Source organism: Xiphophorus couchianus, chromosome 2 (genome assembly GCF_001444195.1).
Source record: "Xiphophorus couchianus chromosome 2, X_couchianus-1.0, whole genome shotgun sequence".
Classification (NCBI taxonomy): domain Eukaryota; kingdom Metazoa; phylum Chordata; class Actinopteri; order Cyprinodontiformes; family Poeciliidae; genus Xiphophorus; species Xiphophorus couchianus.
In genome coordinates, this window is record NC_040229.1 from 19350091 (window position 1) to 19363518 (window position 13428).

Genomic DNA, 13428 nt, shown 5'->3' on the forward strand with positions numbered 1-13428 from the left:
TAAAAAACTTTAGTAAAGCCTTTCTACAGAGGTCAAATGTTATTTTGTCAGTTTTCAATCATGTCTAAGCTGTTAAAATGTGTTAATTTGGAATTAACTTTTTTTTTCTGTGTTATGCTTTAATTTCGCTATTCCTTTAATGTATTTCTTGGCTTTATCACATTTTTATTCTTTTCCTGTAAAGGTCTTTGATATTCCTCCCCTTGACTTACTATTGCACTATGTTGGATAAAATAAAATTTCTAAATAACTTTATAAAGAAAACATGGATGCAAACAGTGAAAGGCAGAACCTGTTTCTATGTTTCAAATGTTATTATGTCTTTTGATTCTGCAAAACAGACCCCTAGCTTACCTCTGTTTCGAGGATCAAAGCGAGGTTGTGTATCATTTTTCTCATTTTCAGTTTGGACAACATGTTTAAAGCTCACAGTTCCCTGGCATACACTAAAGGCAGCTCGATGGGATCACCAGTGTGAATCTGTCAGGCTGAATCTTGTGACAACTGTTCAGATGAACCGTTTTGTTTCAAACAAATCTCTTCATGTGCTTTCATTATAATTCCTTTGTTGCTGCACAATGGGCTGATTATTTACAGTGGCATGGCCTTTAGTAACAGAGGGGAAAAACAAATATGAGACCCCCGCCCTTCACCCTCTTTCCGTTCTGCCTCCTCTACGCCTTACCAATCACTCTGTGAGCAATTTCGTGACACCCCCCTGCTGACCTGAATTCCAATGTAGCAGGTGCCAATAGGATGTGGGAGGTTTGGGGATTTCAAAGGAGAACAGCAGCGCTGTTGAAAAGGTGGATGAGATAACGTAATCAGAATATCAATAAATGCTGACTCTATCCCTTTCAGACTCCCCCTGAGTGTAAATTAATGTATGATATCAATTATAAGCATTAACTCTACTTGTGTAAAGCTATAAAAAGGGGGAAATTAGCTAATTAAAAAAGGTACAGAAGTAGTAAACTATGGATGCATCAATGAGTTTTCCCATGAGCAGTTTTGATCAGTGATTAGCATCAAATAGTGAAAAATCTGATTTGTTTTTCTTCCTAAGCATAAACACCAGAAGTTCCCACTATTTTGTCTGTTTACACACCAAACTGAAAATTGCACTTGGGGAAAAAAAACAAACAGACAGCTGGCTCAATATTAGTGTTGGGCTTTTTTCATTATTGTAAACAAATATATATATCATGATAAGAATTCTGATTAGTTGTTCTCTTGATAAATTCCAGTAAGTGACTTTAAAAAAAAAACATCTGACAGTATTATTACTATTTTCTCTACTGTTTGTTCCACCAGAGTATCAATAAATATCAATAAATTAAAAATTATTATGAAACGGGAAGATTTTTCCAAAAGTTTGTTTGTTGCACTATATATGCCATGAATGCAGTGCCATGCATTTGCAGGCATACAGTTACCCAACAAAAGTAATAGTTGTTAAGCATAATTTTTTATCATTATCACAATACAAAATATTGTGATAAAATTCTAAGTCCACATAGACCACCATGACTGAATATGAGAGAGGAAAAATATGGCAGACTTACTAATACCGAAAGCTAAGTTCAAGTCCAAAACTTTGTATCAACCAACAACTTGTACTTTGATGCACCACAAACATCTGATAAAAGTTATGATATTCAACGCACAAATAGGGATTAATCACATAATTCCATAATTCCTGTTAGATCTAAAACTACTACACCTATCTAAAACTCTGCAGAACTTTTTTTCAGTACTTAAAAAAACATCATCTAAATTATTTACACCTCTGGTAGATACATGTTTAAAATTCTTTGTATCTAGTTTAGAAGTTTGATATTAATAAGAAATGAGACAAAAGCCTCTCCAAAGACAAAACAATTACAAAATAAATATAAATTTTGAAAAGAACAACAGGTCTTTTGTTTACATTTAATTTAAAAATGGCATGATGAACATGATTTGAACTCTTCTTAATAATCAATTAAAAAATATATTGGCAATGCAGCAATTAGACACATCATTTCCCATATTTCATGTTTCCTATTTAAGTTTGCTCATTTATCTCTAACTGTGATAAGTTTTAAGTTGGAAGACCTCATTGCCATCCCCCTAATCTGTGGCAATCTCCATAGGTTATCTATTGTATTCCAGTCAGGAATCTGGCTTAATATTAGTTCTGGTCAAAAAAAGCATGTAAGTAAAATCAAAGCACTACTTAAATCTTAAAGAAGCATACATATTTTGGGTCCTGACTATACATAGTTTGTTTCAACATGTGTTGGCCTTCTATTGCAGCCCTTACCTATTTGAAAAACTTTCAGGCTATTATTATTAGGGCGGTGTTCTTCACCTGTGTCTACCCTGACAGACAAAAAAATAATATATAGCCTGCAGCAGTCTGTTGAAGTATGCATCAACAATCTAAACCTATGCTTTCAGAATTCCACTTTTTTTGACAGAAAGACTAGGAATATGAAACACATAATTGATGTCATATGACAGAGACTTTGTTTTAACCCCACACTAAAAGAAAATTCAAAACCTTACTCCGTGGTATGCAATGATTTTTTCACTAAAATATTTATATTTGACCTAAAATTAATTTAGAAATCTGCAAACATGCATGACTAAAGACAACAGAAACTCATGTTTTTTTGTTTTTTTTCCAAGCACACAGTCACCATTTACACCGTGTTCAAAATTATTATGCAAATTGGATTTAAGTATCATAAAGATTACTTTTTTTTTTTGTGGTATTAAATTTATAGATGGTATTGTGTGTCAGGGCTCTTTGAATCATTATAATTAATTTAGTTTGTCTGGTGAGCTCAATTAAAGGAAATCTACTTAAGAAGGATGTTCCACATTATTAAGCAGGCCACAGGTTTCAAGCAATAAGGGAAAGAGAAAGGATCTCTCTGCTGACAAAAATCATCAGATAGTGTAGTGCCGTATGACAAGGTATGAAAACATTAGATATTTAACAAAAACTGAAGCGTTGTCGCACTGTGAAGATATATGTGGCTGATTCAGAACAAATTTGATTCAAACTGTAATAGCTCATGACTTGAAAATTATACTGACCATCATTTGCATTGACCATTTAAGAAAATCTGAGAAAATGTCACTTGCATAATAATTTGGAACACAGCGTATGTTGCTGTCTCATAGCGAAACTGAAGAGGCGCTTCAACCACAGCCAGCTGAGATCTATCGTTTTGCCGCCCAGCAGCAGCCCCACTGGTGAATGCTTATGTGTCTGTTCCTGTGCAGTCATACAGAAGTGAAGGGAAGCAGGCTCTTTGTTTGGTCAGTCCATGGGAATGGCCTCACTCTGTTAAAGCTCTCTGAGAAACAATATGCTGATTCTATAGGCAGGACCATAAGAGTGTGAATCACCCTCTTCTCATCACTGGGAAGATGCACAACCAGAATACAGTGATGAGGGGGGAAAGACAAGTAAAACTGAATGATATTAAGGTAATTAGAAAGGAATTAAATGATAGGATACTGAGAAAGCAAAAAAAGAGAGAGACAGAGATAGACGAGCAAGTAAAAAGTGAACAGAGGAGCTGGATAGTACTTTGGCAGCTTCTGTGTGTTCCCAGGAGGATTACTCAAACACTGGATGCAAAAGACTGAAAACAAAACCACACTGAAGCCCCATGAATGGTCATGCACATCCGTTTACTTGCCCAAACTCACACATCTCCGAGACTGTGCTCCTGCTGGGTCTGCTGTCTATTTCACCTGGATTCTCACCTCTTTTTTCCTACTTCTACTGTCCTTTTCTCTCCCAGTTTCCCAGCTCAGTAACTACCATCTATCTCCCTCCCACCAGTGAGAGGAGAGCTTTGACTGCACTTACTGGCAGGTAACATATGTTCCACCTTCTGGCTGTTTGCCCAAAGGCAGGATGATTTAGTCACACAAAGTGCCTCAAGAAGAACAGACCCCACCTTTTTTTCCTCAATCACAGTCTGTGATTTATGTACACAAGACTAATGAAACAATTTTATGGTTTTGTTTCTTTTCTTTTTCATATTTTAATCTTTTAATTTATCCCTCCCACACAGTAATTTTCTCACACTCTCACAACACGTCTGCCACTGGTATAATCTCACTTCAGAAGTGTTTCCACATTATTTTTGGATTGATTTTTTCAAGGAACAACACTGTACTGAAGGAGCAATGTATAAAACAAAGAACATGAGCATGCATTATTTTAACCTGTTTATTATCATTTCATGCAAACTTTCTGCAGCAGTTATTTTCAAACATTTGATAAAACTCCACAACAACAGAAATACCAGTTGTGGCACAAAATGACTGATGGAGAACAGCCATTTGTGGTGATGTTAATGCTTCAGGGCCCCGCATGCGTTGGCATGTTGCTCTGACATGTATTTGCTTTTGTCCCAAATCTATTCCCTAACAATGTTGCAGCCAGTATACTTGGACAAAATTATTTGCAGCACAAAACAGGAAAAAGAAATTGCATTTTCATTCTCCAACACAAAATCATTTTCTCTGATCTACTTAACTTCATCAATAACTTTTTTCTGGGCAAATCTTGATCAGTCTGATGTACATGCCCCCTGGTGGCTGTAGAGTAACACTCTTAAAGTACATGTTAATGAACACACAGAGAAAAGCCCCACAGGTAAAAAATTACTTTAAGGGTCATAAAGTTAATTTGATTATTTCTGCTATTTGTGTCTGAGCTGGGGGAACATGTGTTGCATGCTGCAACAGATTCTAAATAAATTACCCTGTAGCAATCTTTCTTTCACAGTCATGTTTATAACATTCATCTGATTTGACTGCCAGTACAATCACATTTGAAGAAAAAAAACATGATATAAATGAGCACTTTACCTGAAGAGGTAATTAGTATGAAGTAAAAGATGTAACTATCAAGCATAAAGCATTGAATATATTCATTTGAACTCATTGTTGGCTCAGTAGTTAAAACATGTTGCGCAAAATGCTGTAAGGTAAAAGGCAGTGTGGTGGCTTGTTAGGCTCAACCGGAAGTGGGGGCCCAAATGTTCTTTTGGGCCTCCTACAATTCTGGGCCTGGCTCTGGTGCAAATGAATATTGAAAACATGCAAAACATACTTGATAGGATTGCTGTCTGTAGCTACTGTTCATATAATGAACACATATGCTTGCATGCATCAGAACATGCTTACTATTAAGTGACTCGTTGTGCTTTGCAGTCTGTCTGAGCTTGCCTTGAATGTCTGTTGTGTTCATTCATGTAGGTTAGAAATGCAACATAGATGGCAGCCTCTGGAAAGAAATGTGTTAGCTGCCTGGACACTGCTGTTCAGAATCCCCCTTCAAGGCCAGGGTTTTCCCTTGATAATACCAACACAAACCGCATTTTGAAGCCTGCACCACCAGAGGAACATGTACACTACAATCCATCATTTATCCGAGACTCACAGTTCACAGGAGCGTCTGCAAGCGCCTGCCCAGAATCGCTTTCCAGACAAGCCAAGATGCAGAAGGCAATCAACTCAAGGTGCCAAGAGACTTGGTTTCCATGGTGACATTGATGGTACCTTTGAAAAAGTGCCTGTTTCCGTGAGTGCGTTTTATTGAGCATGCATGCGTTTTAATATGAAAGCGAAAAAGGACTGTGATGATTGGCTATGGAGATGGGTGGCGCAACCACGGCACAAAAACAAGCGTTTGTAAAATTTGGTTTTCTCAGATGTAAATATGTAGGGCAACAGAAAAAGGGAATTCCTTTACATCATGCCATTAATTTGCAAAAACAGGAAGTTGTATTCATTTCCGATGGCATTAGAAATACAGTACAGGAGAAAATGCATCTTGAAAACCCTTTTTCAAAATATAATGTTTTAGATTTGCATTGTAATTCACACATTTAGATTATTAAACCATTAAAGTCCACCTGAGTCTATGGTCTTTCAAATATCGGTTAATCACGTGACGAAAATGTAAACACTATCAATTCCGAATTTAGCTCGAAGCAACTTGTTGACAGCTAATTCAAACAAAAAGATAGTCTACTTGCGTTTTTGTTGAAGCAAATGTTTATTTAGATACCAGATTCCACCATGATTAAAGAAGCAAAAGCCACAAAATTACCCAATGACAAGCTTTTACATCTCTAGGTGTTGCAATTAATTTTGGACAGAGGCTTCAGTCTGAGCCGGAATGCACATTTTGTTCTTTTTTAAAACACATAACTTGATTCTTTCATAGTTTGCTTAAACTTTTTCATGCACCTCTTCTTGTAATTTCAGAATTATGACAGAAATAATTGCACTGTTTTATATGACTTATTATGGTTATTAAAACCTTGGTAGTCTGCGCTGTACGACTTTTCTTTGAAATATGTTTCTATTTATTTGTTGTGTCTATAGTCAATGGTCAATGTAGCATTGCAATCCCATGCTCATTTAAGAATGGAAATATTAACTTCAGTAATTCAGCACCTGAATAAATGGCTAAAATTTAACTTCTGCTGTTATAACTGTAAAACAGCTAAAATTACAATTTAAACAATTGTTTCCCCTATAATCTACAGTAAAAAGCGTTCTGTCGTTTGCATGATAAAATGTAAAAAAAAAAACAAAAAAGCATCTTACCTTTGCTGGGAACCACGATGGGAAAGTTTTTCTTTCTCTCTCTCGCTTTCTTTTTTTTTTTTTTGATGTGTGTGCAGGCTCTATAAGCGCATCCGCTTCAGACTGGGTGAGCCACAACGGTCCGGGACAGGAGCGCTTCACACACCAGAGGGGCTTCTTTTTTTTCTGCCAGTAAAATCCGAGCAGCTCCTGCAGCTCAACGCTCCCACTGAATGAGCTCTGTCTTGCCTCGCTCTTCGACGCTTTACTCCCCACCGTCTACCTCCTCCTCGTCTCCCCCTCCCACCCTCCTTCTTTGTCTCTTCTGCATGGGAATGCCAACTCCCGTTGGTCGAAGATGCAGCCTACACCCTAACATCCCCTCTTCCTCCCTCTGTCTCCTTATTCTTCTCTCTCTTTTTAGTACCCTCACGCAAACACTATTTAGTGTTAAAGTTCATGCGAAATCTGTTGAGGACGGGATGCACATGGAGAGAGTCTGCGATCAGAACTGATCACAGACTGAATCCTAATTGCCTAAAACGTAGCTTTAACATTTTAGGGAAAGTGCTGTTCCCTGTCTTTGTGTACATTTTTTTTTTTGACAGAAATAAATGTTTTAGACCTGTTCTGTTCACACGTGTGTCAGGAAATCTAGAGTTTGTCTGTGTAGTCTGTTAGAATAAGCAAAGTACACCATGTCCCATGGTCAACCCATTAATTTACAGCATGCCCCACAAGTATAGGCAAACCTTCATGTTTAAAGAGTCATTAAATACATTACTCCTATATTGCACTAAGTATGACCAGAATTTTTTTTTAAATATATATTAAATAGTCTTTAAGTTGAGTACATTTATATAGTATTGGTTACCCTAATCACTCTTGTAAAAGAAATCTGACAGAATATTCACCTTCTCAAACATGCCAGATTAGATTTTTATGTGTAAATATGAGATTGATATGAACAAATAAATACGTTTAATGTCTCACTTTTATATTGTTAGTTTATTCACACTTCAATTAAACTTTATTGCTTTTTTGTGGGACATTTTTTTATTATGATACACTGACCATAAAATTATATTGGAGCGAATATTTAACATGCTAAATCACATTTGCATGTTTGCAACTAATTACAGCTAAAGGTAATTTGGCTAAGGTAATTTGTCTTGGTTTTATTTTGTGAAATCATAATTCCCAACCAAAACTGAGATAACAGCTGAGTAAATTTTGATACCGATAAGCTAATTATTACATTTATTCAAAGTAATAATGCTATACATAACACAAATACCTGTCTCATGTTTCCCTAATTTATTCATAGTACACTGCACTTTCTGCAGAAGAAGAAGAAGATCATACAACACTCTAACATGGCCATTTTTCCCAGTGCTTTTTGTCTTCAGTAACACCCAACAGTTCTATCAGTTGCAGAAGCCTTTTCATATGAAACAAAACAACACCTGGCTATGAGAAAGAGCTTCATGTGGGCTGCAGCAATTAGAGTCTCACTGGTTCTACTTGCGGCTTTGCGACCAGACAACAAGAAGAAAGTACAGAATGTAATTGCCAATGTGAGTGTACCAATACAATATGAAGTCGTTTCTTTTTTTTTTATTCTTTTAGCTGCTTAAAATTGTGCACATATGAAGATACATGATCAAAACAGAAAACACTGGTCAAATCAACAAGCAGATATGTTGTGAAGCGCTTTGGTCAGATGAGGTTCTTGTAATTGTGCTATGTTAATAAACTTTGACTTGTGACTTCTGCCTTTGGTGCAAGCAGTTTCAGGTTTCACTAGACGAGTGAGCAGATAACCTTTGGTTTCTGACTGAGCAGGTGTGCTGGCAGGAACAGCCTGAGCATGTGTGACGCATGATTAAAAAGCCCAAGAAAGGCTGAGGAAAAGACATCATTAAAGAAGCGTGTTGATGGAGAGTTTCCTGTACGGTTAGCTTAAAATAGTCTCCAGACGTCAATTTATCACTACTAGATAAAGCACATGAACATTGAACTTTGATCTTGATTTATGAATTTATAGCAGTAATTTATAGCCTTCATCTACTTGTCCTTTGCTAATGTTTTTTTTTTCATGTTATGTTAGACCACATTCCTGCAATTTAATCTTACCTACTCTTTTGATGAACTGCATCACGTAGTTCAAAAGAACGGTGGTTATACTGAATACTAAACATTAAAAATGCTAACATTTTTTTTGCTAATTTTGAATGGATTATGTACACTTTCTTCTAGAAAGTGGATAAATTATTAAAAATTATGTTTTGATTTAACTTAATGAAATTTGAGCACATTTGCACATTAACCAACTGCACATGTGCTGTTGTCTAATGTGCTCAGATTTCATTCAGTATATTCCCAGTTTCTCATTTTCTGTTTAACATTAACATTTTGAGTTGATTGAGATCATTGCATTGGTTCAATGGGAATAGTAGTCATCAATCAATCAATCAATCAATCAATCAATCAGTTTTATTGTCAATTCCTCTTACATGTCCAGGCATACAAGGGAATCGAAATTACGTTTCTCACTAACCCACAGTGATACAAGAGAGGGCGTTACTAACATTGAGTAACAATAAAAGACACAGTCTAACTAAAATTATCCTAAACAATTAATAAATAGATGTACAATAACTAGACATATAGCGTAAAAAGTTTTACAACTGAGAATGTATATGTATATATATATAAGTATATGGAGATATACAGATAAAAAAGTGGCAGAAGTGCAGAGTTTAAGTGCCGACTTTGCCCTCTATGTTAGGAATGAATCAGGAATGAATCGTTTGATGACAATGAAAGGTCATGCATAAAATAGCAACTGTTGTCTGACATCTCTGAAAGAAGGGAAGATAAACATTGGCAATATGAGCTATAATTCAGCTTTGTTTCTTACCAAAAAAATAAAATCTCTTTGTCACAGTTTGACATTCCCTTCTTTTGATATATTAACTCAGAACAGTGATAGACGGTGAGCAGTGAATTATGTATGTCATATAATTTGAAAAACTCAATTTCCTGCTAATACTGAAGTCAGATTAGAGATAAATACATATGAGAATTTGACTTAATAAGGCGCTGCATGTCGCACATCATGTGAGGGTTTTACAGGTGTTTTTTTATTATGACACAACATGATGTTTTTTTTGTTTGTTTCTGTTAATTTTATTTTTTTTTTTATCTGTATTTTATTTTTAATACAGAGATTCTGCTGTGATTTTTGTATGTAAGAATACTTTCTAATCATGGGCGTAGGTTTGGGTATGGACGGTCCTGACATGTCACGACCAATATTCAAGGGATATAAAATAGTCCCGACCAATTTTTGCCATATTAATAAAAAAAAAAAACATATGTATTTTTTAACAAAAACAAAATAAATAAACGAAAATCTGCATTGATTAGTTTAATATTTCAATGTACTACGCAGTGGTAGCATTCATTTTAAAATTCGCTGTTATGAACTATGACGACCCGCTATTGGCTCACAGAATGTGAATCTACGTTCTTTGATTAGCTGCACCAGGCAGCGGCCAGCTGGCCACACGCGGAACGGAAGCTTGATCCATGGTGCTGAAAGTGAACGCGTCTCCTGAGTTTGACATTTATTATGAGTCTCCGAGACCATGTCGCCACCAAAAAAGAAAAGGACGACATACATTAGAAGTTATTTCGCTACCTCGGCTGTAAGTACAGTGAGTGGACCCATAAGTTAGATATCTATCACGCAATAATATCTCAACAATTGGATCTTTTTCCCGAAGTGCAAGAAGTCATTTTTTGTTCTTATCTGCAATTGTGTTTGTTGTATAATCAGTAGATCCAGAGGATATTTCTTTTGATCTTACTTGTAATGTTTGCTGAATTTTGAAAAGGAAAAAGTAAAGTGTTCTTGAACTGATCTGCTGAGCATGACTGTATCTGGTTGTATGCACAAGATGCATGATCAAGTTATGGTTATGGTTGGGGGGAGGGGGTTATTAAGCCAATGTTGTGCCCCCCCCACTGGTCAAAAATGGTCGGTGCGGGGGGGGGGGGGGGGGCGCAGTAAGTTGTAAGGTCCCACCAAAACTTAGACCAAACCTACGCCCTTGTTTCTAATCCCACATATATATACAGTATATACTGTACAGTATATATATATATATATATATATATATATATATTTCAATTTGATACTGATGGGATATGACATCAGTTCATCAGTTAATTGATTTAAAGATTTATTTTAAAAGATATAAAATTAAAAACCTGAATACATTTTGCTCTTGTTTTATACATTTGTTCAAATGTTAACACATCTGTTCTACACTACAAAAAATTATATTGACTATTAAACTTCATTCACTAAATAGATAATGAGACTAAATATTTATTAAAAAATCTTGCACCCTTTTCTGATAACTGTCAGAAATGGCATAAGTTTTTGACTCACAAGACACTGAGAAGAATGTGACATTTCTCAACAGGTAACGGTTAGTAATTCACCTGTTAAGGTGAGGCATGCCCTGCTGATTGCAGCCACAAATACATCATCTGGCATTTTAGAGCATAATTTTTGGAGATCACCAATCTTTCCTGTGTGGACTCAGAGCCTTTCTGTTAATGTTCAAAATGTCAGAGTGAATTCCTATGATTTTATTGGTTGTGTTACATGTTTTATTTTTTGCTTTGTTTTGTTTACATAAAAATATGTTAATAATGTTAATAATGTCCATAATGCTATAAGACAGCATTATGGAACGAGACAGTAAATACATTTACATGTGAAAGTACATACAAGCAGGATATTTTTTTACCACAATCTACTGAATGGCACAAACAGCTTAATATGGAGCCTAATATTGGCCTGCTGAGCAAAGCAATTTCTTTAAATACATTTCATACATTTATACATGTTGGCTTACTCAAAACTATTTCTTTTCATTTCTTCTCTGACTTTGCAACATCAGCACTTTTGATACAGTAGTAGCTCAGAAACCATGTGTTGGCATTTTTAGAGAAAGCACTCAATGTTGGGTTCTCTGAGCTGTGTCAAAGCGGTGGGTGCGTTTCTCCTAAGCTCTCTCTATGCAGATTGTGGCGGGCAGGACTAGACCTGATCTGGCAGCAATCAGAAGCAGTGATAAGAGGAGTGGTTTCCCCCGAGGCAGACACCAGCTGATTCACTCACTTCAAGTGATAACCGGATCTGAAGTTAGAACTTATTTACCCTGAAAACTTTCCATGTCGTCCCTCCTTGCTGTCAGTTTCTCAGATGAAGATCTCCTGGATTCCTGGATTCTGTTCTGTGTCTGGCTGCTCTGATGTTGCTCTGATGTTCCTCCAAAAGTCTCCATGGCAATACTTAGATTGTTCCTATGACAAAAAAAAAACTTTCCCTCCTTACCTATTCAAATCTTCATCCAACCTCCAGTAATATTAATAATCACCCACCTTCCCTCCTAGAGAGGCCCTGTGTTGATCCTCTCCCCTGCTAGTGCCCTACTCTTTCCTGAAGTGCCACTTGTCCACAATAAAACTATTAACCTTCCTGATCCTGTGTGCCCATTGTCTGCATCAGAGTCTAATAAAAACAATTAATATGACACACATATATGATTTTTGTGTGTGCCTCTTATACCTTTTTAAAAGCATGAATGGTAGTCTATTTGGAAAATTTAAGACAAACTGGCACTCTGCACAGTAAGAAAACTAAGTATTATATTTAAAGAGAGTTCCTATGGTTTTGCTCAAGGTTTGAAGTAGTCATCCTTTATCACACTGTCTGAAATTTTAAGCCCTAGAGTCACATGTGACCATTTATGCCATTCACAGTAATAACCTCGGCCATTAATGTTACAGAACTGAGCAACGTTAAAGAAAATACAGAAGGAGGGTGATTCACCCAAACTCTTCACTAATGGATTGCACAAATTGCTTCAGTCTCAGATTATTATATTGCAATAAAATGTTTTTAACCTCTGGTTATTTGGGTATTATGTGTATAGAAAATCTGCATCGGCAACATTAATGCTTAAAAACAAATTACACCTTCAAAGCAAGTATTCACATTCCATAAAAAATGAATATAATTCCCAATTATGAATTAATTCAATTTTGTCGCATTATGAGAGTCTAATTTACCAGCAAAGCAGATGGATCCATTTTCTTCATCCCAGGACACTAAAAGTAAAAATGGTAGCAGACACCAAACTGCGGACGTCAACTGAGTCCCTTTGTGAAATACAAGGGTAAGAATTGTACCCCACTGCCTCTCAATGTGCTAACCACTTTCTCATGGCAGCATTTTCTCACCATTACTCTGGTTTAAACTAAGACAACGCCTCCTTTTCCAGGTCAGCCAGACTATGGTTGAGTGTTTTCTGTCTCTGTCTATTGATGGAGCCTTGTGAGTTTACAAGTGCCTGTGAACGGAGACCATCCTCTGGGAAACACAGAACTTTGGTGATCTCAACCTTTTGTTAAAAAAGGAAGAAGACTGTGTGTCTTTTACTGATAGTGATAGTAGTACATGCTTAAATCTGTCCCCTAAGATATAGACATAGGCAACTATTTGCTAAAATATTTCTGCACTAGATCAAAGTTAGTTTTCTAATTACTAATACTGTATTTTGTAAATCCTATCTTTTATGAGTTTCAGAGTATTTTATTTATGGTTTGAGTTGTCCATTCAACTGTAATTGCTTTCTCTAAAGTTACATATTGTATATTGAAGCCACCATACTGAGGGTTCTGAACTCTACTTTATAACATTGTAATCATGCTTTTACATGTTGAGTCTTCAGACTA